The 15,936-nt window shown below is 41.5% G+C and overlaps 1 non-coding gene across 1 annotated transcript; it reads left to right on the top strand.

Annotated features, from left to right (window-relative positions):
• The first annotated feature begins 1,612 nt into the window (after positions 1 to 1,612).
• LOC138097292 (U6 spliceosomal RNA) lies at positions 1,613 to 1,714 on the top strand. Its single transcript, XR_011146490.1, has one exon. It is a non-coding gene; the product is annotated as a U6 spliceosomal RNA (small nuclear RNA).
• Positions 1,715 to 15,936: the final 14,222 nt, after the last annotated feature.

The raw sequence follows: 15,936 nt of genomic DNA, 5'->3' as shown, positions 1-15,936 counted from the left end.
CATCTTGTATCATTTCTCTTTAGCCTGAAGAAATTCCTTCATTTCTCATGTAATAGGTCAACCAATGATGATTTTTTTTGGTTTTGCTTATCTTAAAATGTCTCTATTTTACTTTCAGTTTTGATTAGTATTTTCACTGGATATATAATTTTAGGTTGACAATTTTTCCCCCAGTATTTTAAAGGGATTATTCTATTGTCTTCTGACTTTCAGTATTTCTGATAAGAGATAAACAGTCATTTTTATACTTTGTTTCTCAGAATCATTTTCTTCCTGGTTTAATATTTCTCTTTTAACCATAGTTTTCTAGCAATTATGATTAAGTATTCATTGGTATGACTTTCATTTTACCTACTGTAAGATCCTTGAGCTTTTGGATTTGAAGTTTATATTTTTTGAGTTAACTTGAAAAATTATCAGCCTTGATCAGATATTTTTCCATCTAATATTTTTCTCATCTTCCCCTTGGGCTCCAGTTCAGCATATCTTTGAATATTTGATATTGAATCACAAGTCACTAAGGTTTTTTTCATTACTGATGACAGCAATACCATACACTATGTAATTACTGTAGAAAATTCAATGGATTCACAACATTGAGTTGTATATGTATAAACATAAAATGTAGCTATTTACTTATTATGGTAGGCAATTTCTGATATAGATTGCCAAATCTCTGCCTCCTTGTATTCCCACTCATATCATTCCCCTTACCTTGAGTATGCTGGATCTAGGAATTTGCTTCCAGTGAATTGAATACAGCAAAATCAATTAGAAGTCACTCCTGTGATTAGGTGACAATAGACTCCTCCACTGGCTTGCATTCATTCTCCTTGTTCATTACAGTAAAGCAAGTTATAACATGGAGGAGCCCACAAGTCAATAAACTAAAGATAGTTCAGTTCAGTTCATTACAGTCACTTAGTCGTGTCTGACTCTTTGTGACCCCATGAACTGCAGCACGCCAGGCCTCCCTGTCCATCACTAACTCCTGGAGTTCAGTCAAACTTATGTCCATTGAGTTGGTGATTCCATCCAACCATCTCATCCTCTGTCATCCCCTTCTCCTCCTGCCTGCAATCTTTCCCAGCATCAGAGTCTTTTCAAATGAGTCAGCTCTTCGCAACAGGTGGTCTAAGTATTGGAGTTTCAGCTTCAACATCAGTCCTTCCAATGATAGGCTCTAACCAAAAACCAAAGAGGAACTGATGCCCTCTGTCCAGAAGCCTACAAGGAACTGAAAACTGCCAGCAACTACACGAGTAAGCCTGGACATGGATCCTTTCCCAGTTGAACTTTCAGAGAAAAACTTGAGCCTCAGCTGCCATCTGAAAGCAGTCTTTCTCATTTAGAGGGCCCAGATAAGTCATGAGTAGATACCAGAGACATTATGACATAAGCTGTTGTTTTAAGTTGCTAAATTTTGGGGCAATTTGTTACACAGCAATGGATGACTAATACACTTTTCCTGTGTAGCATTTTTGGACTTATTACCTTCTTCCTTTATTAGCTTTTATAAATAATGCTGTATAAATAGCTGTGGGCACAGACTGCATCTTTAGAAAGGAATTTTCATAAGTAAAAATGATGAGTCAAAACATATGAGCAGTATGCATTCTAATAGTGCATATAAAAAGTTTGGGAATGATAAGAGAAGATTAACATGGATATGCATAAGAATGAGACACAAATTCATGAAGTATTCCATGTTTTTTAAAACTCAATTTATCTCTATTATTAAAAATTATTTGCTTTCTGGTGATTTACTGTCTAAACACACAATCATATATTATCTACATGATATATATTTTTATTTATACACTTATTTATACACTTGTATATGTAGATATTTTTTTCTCATTTATGTCACCATGGATTTATTTATTATAAAAAGTTACTTCTAGTGTTTTACAGTTTATAAACAATGTTATTGTTCAGTTGATAAGTTGTGACCAACTCTTTGTGACCCCATGAATCGCAGCATGTTAGGCTTCCCTGTCCTTCCCTATCGCCCAGAGTTTGCTCACATTAGTGTCCATTGAGTTGGTGATGCTATCTAACTGTCTCATCTTTTGCTGTCCTCTTTTCCTTTTGGCTTCAATCTTACTGTACATTTTTTAAAAAAGATTATTAGGATTATTTCTGCTCTAAAAGTAGTACTCCTTGGAGAACATTCTCATTACAGAAAATACAATAAATCAGAGAAAAATCCATTATACAGGGATCTAGTCTCTGTTAACATTTTTAAAAAAATAAATATGCTTTTTTTTGTGGATTTTTTTTAAATTTTAATTTTTTTACTTTACAATACTGTATTGGTTTTGCCATACATTGACATGAATCCACCACAGGTGTACATGAGTTCCCAACCCTGAACCCCCCTCCCATCATCCTCCCCACATCATCTCTCTGGGTCATCCCAGTGCACTAGCCCCAAGCATCCTGTATCCTGCATTGAACCTAGACTAGCGATTCATTTCTTACATGATAGTATACATGTTTCAATGCCATTCTCCCAAATCATCCCACCCTCTCCCTCTCCTACAGAGTCCAAAAGTCTGTTCTTTACATCTGCATCTTTTTTGCTGTCTTGCATATAGGGTTATCATTTCCATCTTTCTAAATTCCATATATATGTGTTAGTATACTGTATTAGTGTTTTTCTTTCTGGCTTACTTCACTCTGTATAATAGGCTCCAGTTTCATCCATCTCATTAGAACTGATTCAAATGTATTCTTTTTAATGGCCGAGTAATAGTCCATTGTGTATATGTACCACAGCTTTCTTATCCATTCATCTGCTGAGGGACATCTAGGTTGCTTCCATGTCCTGGCTATTATAAACAGTGTTGCGATGAACATTGGGGTACATGTGTCTCTTTCAATTCTGGTTTCCTCAGTGTGTATGCCCAGCAGTGGGATTGCTGGGTCATAAGGCAGTTCTATTTGTAGTTTTTAAAGGAATCTCCACACTGTTCTCCATCGTGGCTGTACTAGTTTGCATTCCCATCAACAGTGTAAGAGGGTTCCCTTTTCTCCACACCCTCTCCAGCATTTATTGCTTGTAGACTTTTGGATCGCAGCCATTCTGACTGGTGTGAAATGATACCTCATTGTGGTCTTGATTTGCATTTCTCTAATAATGAGTGATGTTGAGCATCTTTTCATGTGTTTGTTAGCCATCCGTATGTCTTCTTTGGAGAAATGTCTATTTGATTCTTTGGCCCATTTTTTTATTGGGTCATTTATTTTTCTAGAATTGAGCTGTATAAGTTGCTTGTATATTTTTGAGATTAGTTGTTTGTCAGTTGCTTCATTTGCTATTATTTTCTCCCATTCCAAAGGCTGTCTTTTCACCTTGCTTATAGTTTCCTTTGTTGTGCAGAAGTTTTAAATTTTAATTAGACCCCATTTGTTTATTTTTGCTTTTATTTCCAGTATTGTGGGGGGTGGATGGATCATAGAGGATCCTGCTCTGATTTATGTCAGAGAGTGTTTTGCCTATGTTCTCCTCTAGGAGTTTTATAGTTTCTGGTCTTATGTTTAGATCTTTAATCCATTTTGAGTTTATTTTTGTGAATAGTGTTAGAAAGTGTTCTAGTTTCATTCTTTTACAAGTGGTTGACCAGTTTTCCCAGCACCACTTGTTAAAGAGCTTGTCTTTAATCCATTGTATATTCTTGCCTCCTTTGTCAAAGATAAGGTGTCCATAGGTGTGTGGATTTATCTCTGGGCTTTCTATTTTGTTCATTTTTAAAAATATAAATTCCATATTCTTTTTACAAAGGAGTGAAAGCAGTTCAATGAAGGAAGGATAGCCTTTTCAACAAATGGTGCTAGAATAGGGGCCATCTACAGGTAAGAAAATTAAACGCAAGTTAAACCTCAAATTAACTCAAAATTGACTATAGACTTAAATCATAGCTCAGTCAGTAAAGAATCTGTCTGTAATGCAGGAGACCTGGGTTTGATTCCTGGGTCAGGAAGATCCCCTGGAGAAGGAAATGGCAACCCACTCCAGTATTCTTGCCTGGAGAATCCCATAGACAGAGGAGCCTGGCAGGCTACAGTTCATGGGGTTGCAAAAGTCAGACATGACTTAGCGACTAAACCACCACATAAAACGTTTAGGAAAAACAGAAAGAAAAGATTTTGACATCTAAGTTTAGGCAGAGTCCTTAGATCTGGCACCAAAACACAATCCATAAAAGAAAAATATGATAAATTAGACTTCATCAAAGTTAAAAGATTTTCCTCTGTGAAAGTCCAGGTTGAAGAAGATGAATGATAAGCAATAAACCGTGTGGAAATATTTGTAAACCACATATTCAACAAAGGATAGTATCCTGAATATATAAAGAACACTCAAAACTCAATAGCAAAGCAAAACAGACACTCAAGTTAGAAAATGTGCAAAAGACACAGATTTTTCAATGAAGATGATATGCAGATGGCAAATAAGCACATGAAATGATATTTAACTTAATGAACCAGCAGGAAAGTGTATATTAAAACCATAATGAGATATCACTACATACGGATCAGAATGGTGACAATAAAAAATAGTAACATTATCAAGGGCTAGCAAGGATGTGGAAAAACTAACTCACTAATACTTTATTGATAGAAATATAAGATGAAATAGCCATCCCTGAAAACAGGTGGTCAGTTTCTTATAAAACTTAACATGAAATTGCCTTGCTGCTGCGACTGCTGTCGCTTCAGTCGTGTCCAACTCTGTGCGACCCCATAGACGGCAGCCCATGAGGCTCCCCTGTCCCTGAGATTCTCCAGGCAAGAATACTGGAGTGGGTTGCCATTTCCTTCTCCAATGCATGAAAGTGAAAAGTGAAAGTGAAGTCGCTCAGTCGTGTCTGACTCTTAGCGACCCCATGGACTGCAGCCCACCTGGCTCCTCCACCCATGGGATTTTCCAGGCAAGAGTACTGGAGTGGGGTGCCATTGCCTTCTCCGTGAAATTGCCTTAGAAACCCCAAATTGTACTCCTGAATATTTATTTCAGAGATATTGAAACTATGTTCCCATAAGTGCTTACAAGTGAATGCTATAGTCACTTTATTCATAATAGCCCCAATACTAGAAACAGCTCAGATGAATTCAGCAGGTGAATGGTTAAATTGTGGTACATATGTGCAATACAAGAAATAATCACTCAGCAATAAAAATTAAGAAAGCTATTGATACATGCAGTAACTTGAATGGATCTTCAGCAAATAATCTGAGTGAAAAAAATCTAATCTCCAAATGTTACACACTATTTAATATTTTATATAACATATTTCTAATGACAAAATGCTATAAATGCAGGAATTAGGGACAAGTGATGGAAAATGGAAGGGAGGAAGGTATGATTGTAAAAGTAATGAGGGAATTTTGCGATGATGGAAGGTCCTGTATTTAGACTATGGTGGCATATATGCAAACCTATACACATGATTAAATTGTATAGAACTGAATACATATAACATAACACATACATATACATAACATGTACATATACATAACAGTATAATTGTGTACAAGTAAAATTGGAGACATTGGGGTGAAAATGTGGCTTGTATCAATATCATCGTCTTGGTTGTGATATTATACTCTCATTTTGCAAAATGTTATCAGCAGTGAAAACTAGAAAAAGGTACATGGAATTTATCTGTATCTTTCCTTTCAACTGAATATGAATCTATAATTATCTCAATAAAATTTCAATTTTAAAATAGGATGAGCATTTTTATACTTTTAAATATATTAGCAAATTTTACTGTAAAGAAAGCACACTAATTCATAATTATACTCACTCGATAAATGAGCTAGTAAATCAGCACCTTTACTATTAATGGCTCTATCAATTCTTGGCCCATGTCAATAGGACATGAAACTCTACACAGCAAACATAAAGCAGGATAAAGGAGTTATTTTTATCCTGATTAAAATTTACTTCACCAGGAGTATAAAAATTACATGATTCTTATATAATTATTTACTTCCTGTCCAATCTTGCACAAACATATATCAAATAAAAACCCATGAAAACAACATGATGTTTTCCTTTCAGAAATGAACAGGTCAGGCAGATAATAACAGTAGAGAAAATTTTAAAATACTAACAAGGTTGATCCTATATCCAAATATAACTTACATTTACTTGTAACTGCATACCTGCATCAAACAAACACATACACTTTTCAAATATCCACGGTATACTGAAAATTAAACACAACTTATGGCTTTAGGAAGAGCTAAAGAAGAGGAAATAAGCCAAATTTTGAAACCAAAACATAGTGAAAGTAGAAAAAAGTCAAAAAATCGATCTAATTGTAACATAAAAATTTTTTCCTAAATATTGTGTGCTAAATAGAGAATCAAAGCTGAACTTTTTTTTGTATGTTTTTATTCCCAAGCATGTTTGTGTACGTGTGTGTCCCATGTGTCATATGTGTTATACAATATACACGGCATACACACTTTAACAATAAGCTCATACAGTGTGCATGTATAATTGTCAGTTTCCTTTTTTAATTCACTTCATATATCAGAATATTTTTCCACATTAGGACATTAGGACATAAATATCCTGCACACAGCAGGTCTTCAGCATGTGTGTGGATGAAGGTATACACAGTTCATTTCTAGAAGTCTACTGAGCTAGCAGAAATATATAAAGCTATATCAGTGATTAAAAAAATATCATTGAAAAGGCAAGTTCAAAGTAAACTCTCTACTAATAGAGTCTGAGTACTTAGTTGGCATACAGTAGTTCTTTTGAGCAAGCAACTGGGTATTGCAAAGCTGAACTTGTACATCATTTATAAACACTTAGTGTTGAAAATAAATGATCCAGTCATTGAATGAAAAAGACTAGAAAATGAAAAATAAACAAGAGACGACTGTAATGGATGCAAAAATGGTGACAAATTCCTCCTGTTCTGGCATCCAAACTCTTAAGCAGTGCTTCCACACTGATTCGGATCTTGGCTATGGGACTTGCTTTAGCCAATGGGACATGGAAAAGAAGCCATGGGCAGAGATTCGAATGCACATTTGGCCTCACTCTCTTGCTGTGACCACCATGGGAGGAAGCCAGGGCTGGGCTGCTGCATGATGAAAGCCATGTGGCCCAGTCACCCTCCTCATCCTGGCCAACAGCCTGCCAGAGGCCAGAAGTCTCACCAAGGGCATCTAAGAACACCCAGTCTTGAGCCTACTCACCAGCTGACCACAGATGCACAAGCAAGCCTAGTCGTGATTATCTGAGCCAGCCTGAACCGAAAGCGCCACCCAACCAACTCATAGAAGCATGAGCTAAACGTGATTGTTTTTAAGCCACCAAATTTTAGAGTGGCTTATTATACAGCAAAAGCTGTGGCCTAAAGTTTAAGAAAAAGAGGCAGTTGTTACACAAAGTCACAAGTTGTGTCATTGCCCTTCCATCACCCTTGCCAATGAAATAAATTATTAGGCAAATGGTCTTTAATGGTATGTATGGGGCTGTGGGATTCTAAGGTGCCTGGAGTCAAGCTGAGAACAGGGGACACCCCATAGTCCCAGCTCTGCTTAGAAGTATTTTTTTTTTTAATTTTTTATGACTACTTTTTTTAAAATTTTACTTTACAATACTGTATTGGTTTTGCTATACATCGACATGAATCCTCAGGGGTAGGATTCACTCTGGAGGCTTCCATGTTGGTTTTCCACATGAGCCACTTCATCTGAAACCAGAAGAAACAATACAGGGGTGGTCAGAGGCCTTACAGTCCTCACTGGCTACTGGGGGCTCTGCTCTCAAAGCCAAGGCTAAGGGGATACAGGCCAGATAACAGGAGCAGCCTGTGTGATGGGGAGTTGGGCTGAACCAAGAGTCAGCCACAGACCTCAAGGCCAAGCGGCACACAGCAGGTCTTCAGCACGTGTGTGGATGTAGGTGTACACAGTGTAAAGATCACATGCACAGAAGGTGTGGTGATGCTCTGCACCTGCGATTGTTCTGAGGATGATTCTTTGAGTTCCTCCAGGTCTAGAGCAGACATGTGCAGACGGACCCAGAGTCATTTGCAGATGGGTGTGCCGAGCTGGCTGGTGTAGTCTCGGGCCATCTGAGTGGAGGTCAAGCATTTCTGCAGGAACCCGTTCTTCCACAGGTGCTCCTGCAGCCTTGTAAACAAGAAGAAGGGACAAGCTACCTCTGTCTGTTTTCAGGGTTTTTTTCCTTTTTTTAAGCCTTAAGAGCAAACAAGATGGTATAGAGGCACCACATCTGTTGCAGTGGGACCAGCGGTCGCTAGCCGTTTTTATTTGGCTTTGTTTTTGCAACTGAGAGGCGGGACTGGTGGGAGGTTGCTGTGCTTTCTTTCTGAGTGCTCTCAGCCCAGGAACAATTAGAGACATCTCTGGTCCTGCAGGATCAAGAGCTATACTGTCCCTTTCTGATCGGGCTTGGGACCCCTCCCATGCATGTGGTGATCACTGTCTCCAGGGAACCATCATCCTTGCCTTCATATCATGCATGTGCTTACCAGGTGGGTAAACTCCCCGGAATCTGAAAACATGACGGCACATGAAAATTCACAATAAAATTTTCTTTTCCAAACACAAAAATTTAATTATAAGTGGAAATTCACATGTCTTCCTTCTTGATTTTTGAAATCTGGGTTTCAAAAGTTTTTGGACTTTTGGAAGTTCTGGGTTTGTTCCCTGAAGCTGGGTTTTCCTTCCAAGTTGGTCCCCAGCTCTCAGTTTCACCTACCAAGTGGGTCTAGCAGCCCCACCTAACCCAGTTATATAAATGAAAGTGAAGTCGCTCAGTCACGTCTGACTCTTTGCGACTCCATGGACTGTAGCCTACAACGCTCCTCCATCCATGGGATTTTCCAGGCAAGAGTACTGGAGTGGGTTGCCATGTCCTTCTCCGGGGGATCTTCCCGACCCAGGGATTGAACCCGGGTCTCCCGCATTGTAGGCAGACGCTTTACCATCTGAGCCACCAGGGAAGTCAAATGAAAGCAGTTATAAATGAAATTATAAATGGAAGAAATGAAAGCTCTATGGTGCAAGACCTTAGCCTGCTTCATTGTCATACGGTCCTTGGCCCCAGAAGAGGTCTGAAACCATAACCCTCAAGTTGTTCACTCACAGGAATTCGCTGGTCAGGAAATCCAATCCCACGATATTTCCAGAGATTCCTCAGAATGATCAGTCTCCCTCGCAAGATCTTTGGATTCTTCAAAGATCTGCCATCATGCATCTCTGTGGCTTGGGCACTAAAATGGATGACTCAGATGCTGACTTGGCAGTCAGCATGTGCCAATTTTTATGACTGTTTTTGAGACCTGTGTTGACTTGGAATTAAAAGACTTAGAAATTAGGATGGGCAATTGTAGGAAAGAAAGACAGAGAGGGAGGGAGGAAGAAGGAAAGCAGAAAGGGAAAGAAAAAAGAAGAAAGAAGAAAGGAAGGAAGAAAGAGTAGGCAAGCAAAATAAAAGCGTATGGGGCAGGTTGAGTGGGCATGTCGCTGCCACTTTGTCAGGGACACATGTGCACTGCCTCACCCAGGAACATCACAGCTTCCCTTTGCAAACCTTGGTCCTTCTACTTCCAAGCTTTGTTGTTAAACCTGAACAGTGACTTCATCTTACTGTGTCTTCTCCAATTTTCAACCAACCAAATGGCTCTTGGAGATGTGGTAAATCATCCGTTCATCTGCCCAGCTTTCCTCTGCCCCTGACATTCTGCATTTTTGTGGATGGCCATTTTTATCCTGGGATAGACTGGGCGGCCACTGGCACAGCAAGTTTCAAGGGTGTTTTTCCCAAACCACAGTGTCTGTGAACTCTGACATTGTCAAGGTGGTCCCCGTCGACACATCTGCTCCTGAGAAGGGGAGAGAAAGCATTTCCCCTTAGCTGTGGGTTGATTTTACTTTTGTTCCACGAGACTGCAAAGTCCAGACTCATGATGCCTATCTAAAAATCTACCCATATCAAAAGAAAACCTTTGCTCTATAAATGAGATTAGCTATCTCCCGATTTCGGTGTATAAATTGGCTCTCCATTTAGACTTCTTCCCCTGCAGTACTGCTTCATTACAAACCATCATTGTATCAGGATAACATTGGGAAAAAGAAAAGCAACACAACAAAATACTTAATTTCATTAATCTGTTTGGCAATACCAATATAATGAGGCATAATATTGATTTTCTTACTTGGGTTTTAAAATCTCTACTTCTTTCCACAGAATTAAATGCTTCAAACTGATATTCCACCTCTTTACAGTCGCATCTTTAATTTAGTTGTTATAATTAGGCATTAACGGGTGTCAGTAGGATAGCCAGTTAGAGACCATTCTGTTCTGCTTGTCTTGATTATCACAGTTTAGATGTAAAGTAAATTAGAATGAAAGACTATACAGTCCAATTACAGATAAAAGCAGCAAACTGCACTGTTGTAATTAGATGCCAGGACTATTTTTCTTAGATTTTGTATCTCTGAGGGCCCTTCTTGTAGCTACTTGGCTGAAGCCACCGCTGAAAGATTTCACGATGGATCTGAGTCGTTGCAGCCATATTGTCTCTATGCAAAACTTGAACTTCTGACTGGGCTTTCTTCCTGGGAACCTTTCTCAGCCAGAGGCCATGAGGACTTGCTGGAGCGTTTCTCCCTTGGGGCCAGGGATCTGCGTGCATCCCTGCCTCTCTCTGCCTGGGAAGCTGGGTAGTTGGATGAGACAGGGGCAAAGGTTAGCTTCTTTATGAATTTATCCAGCTGTTTCTAACCTCATCCTCCTATATTTCCTATTTCCCCCCTCCTCTTCTTCCTCACTGATGTCAACTCTTGGGTGTTGCACTAACGTCTGGGTCCAGAATGCTGGTCAAAACCATACCTTTAGCCCTGGTGTGGAATTTTCTGGAAGTGAGCATATGCTAGGTGTGCTTCCCTGTAAGTGCTGTTTATTTTTGACAACTGACCAAGGAGAACTTGACATGGCCCCTGAAGAGTGACCTGTAGGCAGCATGACCCATTCATTCATTTCACAAGCACTTATCGACTGCTTCCCCCCACCCCACTTCCAGGCATGAGGCTGGATGCTGGGTTCACAGATGCGCCTGCTAGGAATGGGGACTCAAGGCCTGGTGAAGGTGGGGCTCTCATGGAGTAGGTAATTGATGATGATGATACAGCATGAAAAGTGCTTTGGGGGATGAAAACTCCGCATTCTATACAAGACAGAGCGGGAATACCCATCCCACATGAGAGATGGGACCCCCTCATCCATTAGGCTGTGCTACCTGACTTGTTTTGAAGGATGAGCGGCAGCTATGTAGGTGGGTGGAGAAGTTGCAGGAAGGGAGAAGGAGCAGGAACGCCACGTTTAGGTCAAAGGCACAGAGCGATCTCAGGTGGGTGGAGTGTGGCAGGCAATACAGCTGCAGGAGCTTGTGAAATAAGCCAAAGGAGGCAATGCAGGATCTGTCACAGCAAAAAGTCCACAGGGACCCCCCTGCCCTGGAATAGAATCCCCAGGTCACAGTTCTACTAAAGTCCTGACACGGACTGGCATCTCCGACCACCATTGCCTCATCATTATTTTGAGTTTACCCCTGGGCTGACCTGGAAAGATCCTCCACTTACATCCCTAGACCTTGGAGTGTGACTATTAGAGGGAGCCGTACTGTCTTGATAGGGTGTGGATGCTCAGATAATGGCTTGTCAGGAACCAGAGGGCTGAGAAAAGTGAGGACATCCTTTCATTACAGGTAAAAGGTTACTGAGTGCCCAGATGATACTCCCTGTGAAGAGGACTTGTGAGCTTCCTGTCACTGGACACATTCTGTGACTGGCTGGATGACCCTTCCTTGGGACCCAAATAGTAAAGGGAACACATGGCCTAATGGGGCATCTGCTGGACCTCTTTTCTCGCCACATGGATACAGGACATCACTGGACACATGTGCAGAAGCTATGGCTATCTCAGTCCCCAAGCACTGATGGCCAGTTGGAGGACCGCTAACATCTATTGTGCATGTGTACGGGAGAGGCGCCTAATTTTCGTCCTCCTGGAAATTCAAGTATCCCAATACTTCTGGGTGTATTTTGTAAAGTACTCCTCCATTATAGTGAGGTGGCAACAACGATCCTATCAAGGAGAGAAGGATTGAGCTGGATGAGGTCCCATCACAAGCTCTGAGAGCACTGCTGCTGCTGCTGCTGCTAAGTCGCTTCAGTTGCGTCTGACTCTGTGCGACCCCAGAGACGGCAGCCCACCAGGCTCCCCCGTCCCTGGGATTCTCCAGGCAAGAACACTGGAGTTGGTTGCCTTTTTTTTCTCTAGTGCATGAAAGTGAAAAGTGAAAGTGAAGTCGCTCAGTCGTGTCTGACTCTTCAAGACCCCGTGGACTGCAGCCTACCAGGCTCCTCCGCCCATGGGATTTTCCAGGCAAGAGTACTGGAGTGGGCACTAGGAGGTACTAAGTCTTCTGATGTCTAGGTCACACTCTGCGCTCCACCAAGGAGGTGTTTAGTTATCTGGACTGGTGCTGTGAAAACCTACGATCCAATCCAGTGTGCATGTGCAACACACACACAAAGACACACAGGCAGATACACACACACACACACACACACACACACACACACACACACATGCATACACTAGATATCTAACAAAAACCCAAACCAAAGAGGAAATCTTATTCCCTGTAATTGTTCTTGGAGAGACTACTGTTAATTTAGGAAGATTCCTTTCTTTCTGTGATGAATTAGTTTCCAAGAGATCATTTAAGGTGTGATCCAAGCATATATTTTCTTTTGCGACCAAACGGATCTGACCTCTTACTAATTTTGCCTACAATTAGTTTGGTGTAATTACCGCCACTTACAATTTAGTCTGCTTTCACTAAAAAAAATTATTGTTCACGGGGTCATAAAACTCTTTAAAAATTGCTTAATGAAAAATGGAGCCTTGGGAATGTTGCACAAGATAAGCCCAGCCATTAAATCCAGGACTTCCTGTGTGCATGAGGTGGTAGTTTGTGCGGGAGGCTCTCCAGCAGTGTGTGTGTGTGTGTGTGTGTGTGTGTAGCAGCAGTGTTTGTGAGAGAAGCTCTTTTTATAGGTTGCCTCTTTGGCCCAGTGTGTGTGCTGTGTAACTTGGCAGGGCCTGAGATAGTACTCAAAACAGAGGCTACTCAGGATGGTCTGTATCCACCTCCTGCATTTCTCCTGCTGGGTCCGAAGGTACAGAAAGGAAATAATGAGGGAGTGGTCCAGAGAAACAAATACTAGCCTTCCAGCCAATTTTGACATTCACAGGTAGATGCTGTCTGAGCTAGGCCCACTCTGGCACATTCTCGTGATGGAAACCTCACAGTTGAGGTGTCCACAGCCTGGTAGGCGCACATCCCCATGACAAGTCTCCTCCCAAAAGCCATCTCGGATGGTGTGCAGTGACAGCTCACTCTTCATTATCTCAAAGGGACTCAGTCCCTCCCCCTTGCTCATTCTTCTCTTTCCCCTCATTACTGGGCTGGAAAAAAGTGAAACCAACAATCCTTGAATGCTCTCCCACAGCACACGTATCTCAAGTCTGATGAATGTGCTAGCCTGCTTTGTTCTGATGTCCTGGGCATGCAGATGCATGTTCTGATGTTCACATGCTCGTGTGTGATGAGTGGGCACACCTGAGTCAGGAGAGTCTCATAGAAATCCTTCAAATTGGAACAGAGCGAGGGGCAGAGAGTGAGGAGACGCTAAGAGTGAAGATGAGAAGTGTGCAGAGGATGAGGGCTCCAGCCTAGAGCACTGTTTGGGAAGTCAGTCATGGCTGGGTCTTCAGAACTAAATGTCTGGGCACATGGAAGACAGAGACGGACTCCCTCTGAGACTGAGCTTGTGGCTCCTGCCCCTTGATATCAAGGCTGCAGTCCAGCTTTGCTTTTCCTTTTAGCACCAAATGGAAACAGTTTCGGTGTAAAAGGTGATAAATGGAGTAAAATGAGTGAGAAATGGAAGGTGAGACTCAGCTCTTATGGCCAAGAGCAAAAACTCTGGCAGAATTAGAATGCTGAGCATTTGGGAAAACAGCTTTTCTCAGTTCATTTCACATAAACCCAACAAGCACCACCATTACCCACAAGGAAACTGAAGTTGAATAATTATGGTCCCCAAAGCATGCTGTAGGTTTTCAATCTCTGAATTCAAATCTAGCGAAGATCTAAAGGTTGTTTTAACACCCTTCTCAAAAGGCTTCCCATACATTCAAAACAAAATCTTAATTCCTTGCAGACCCCATGAGGCCACTGTGATCTGAGCCTTCATGTCCCCTGGGCTCATCTGTGCATATCTGAACAGCAACACCTGCCACCCCTTGAAGGAGCCCAGGTAGCCTTCTGCCTGGAGGCTCCCCGAAAACCTCTTCATGACCCTATTCCAGGAGGGATTCTCAGAGAGTCCAGCCTGCTCACACTCTGCCTTCCCTATCGCTCCCTGGGCCCTCACCTGCCCTCATTTTCATCGTGGCATCTCGGACCAGAGCTCAAAGGGGACATTGCTATTTACCAGCTCCATGATCTTGACGAAGCCACCTAAGCTGTGTACCCCACAGTCTTTATCTAAGATGAGAGATCATAATATTGCCCAGTACCATGCATGTGAGAAGTCAACAAGGCAGCACCTGTAAAGGGCTTAGAATGGCATTTGGTAGAGAAAAAGCAGTGAAGAAGTATTGACTGTTATCACTTTTATGATTATATAATGTTTAATTACATAATTTATATCAGTTCAGTTCAGCTCAGTCGCTCAGTCGTGCCCAACTCTTTGCAACCCCATGAATCGCAGCACGCCAGGCCTCCCTGTCCATCACCAACTCCCGGAGTTCACTCAGACTCATGTCCATCGAGTCAGTGATGCCATCCAGCCATCTCATCCTCTGTCGTCCCCTTCTCCTCCTGCCCCCAATCCCTCCCAGCATCACAGTCTTTTCCAATGAGTCAACTCTTCGCATGAGGTGGCCAAAGTACTGGAGTTTCAGCTTTAGCATCATTTCCTCCAAAGAAATCCCAGGGCTGATCTCCTTCAGAATGGACTGGTTGGATCTCCTTGCAGTCCAGGGGACTCTCATGAGTCTTCTCCAACACCACAGTTCAAAAGCATCAATTCCTCGGCACTCAGCTTTCTTCACAGTCCAACTCTCACATCCATACATGACCACTGGAAAAACCATAGCCTTGACTAGACGGACCTTTATTGGCAAAGTAATGTCTCTGCTTTTGAATATACTATCTAGGTTGGTCATAACTTTTCTTCCAAGGAGTAAGCGTCTTTTAATTTCATGGCTGTAATCACCATCTGCAGTGATTTTGGAGCCCAAAAAAATAGTCTGACACTGTTTCCACTGTTTCCCCATCTATTTCCCATGAAGTGATGGGACCAGATGCCATGATTTTCGTTTTCTGAATGTTGAACTTTAAGCCAACTTTTTCACTCTCCTCTTTCACTTTCATCAAGAGGCTTTTTAGCTCCTCTTCACTTTCTGCCATAAGGATGGTGTCATCTGCATATCTGAGGTTATTGATATTTCTCCCAGCAATCTTGATTCCAGCTTGTGCTTCTTCCAGCCCAGCGGTTCTCATGATGTACCCTGCATATAAGTTAAATAAGCAGGGTGACAATATACAGCCTTAATGTACTCCTTTTCCTATTTGGAACCAGTCTGTTGTTCCATGTCCAGTTCTAACTATTGCTTCCTGACCTGCATATAGGTTTCTCAAGAGGCAGGTCAGGTGGTCTGGTATTAGTGAATTAGTTATATGTATACATATCTCCTCTTACATTGCCCTCCCTTGCCTACCCATCCCATCCATCCAGGTCACCATATAACACTGAGCTGAGCTCTTTGTGCTACACAGCAGGTCCCCACTAGCT

The sequence above is a fragment of the Capricornis sumatraensis genome, chromosome 20 (assembly GCF_032405125.1).
Source record: "Capricornis sumatraensis isolate serow.1 chromosome 20, serow.2, whole genome shotgun sequence".
NCBI lineage: Eukaryota > Metazoa > Chordata > Mammalia > Artiodactyla > Bovidae > Capricornis > Capricornis sumatraensis.
The sequence above is the reverse complement of the archived record's forward strand: the minus strand, read 5'-3'. Positions and strand labels throughout refer to the sequence as shown.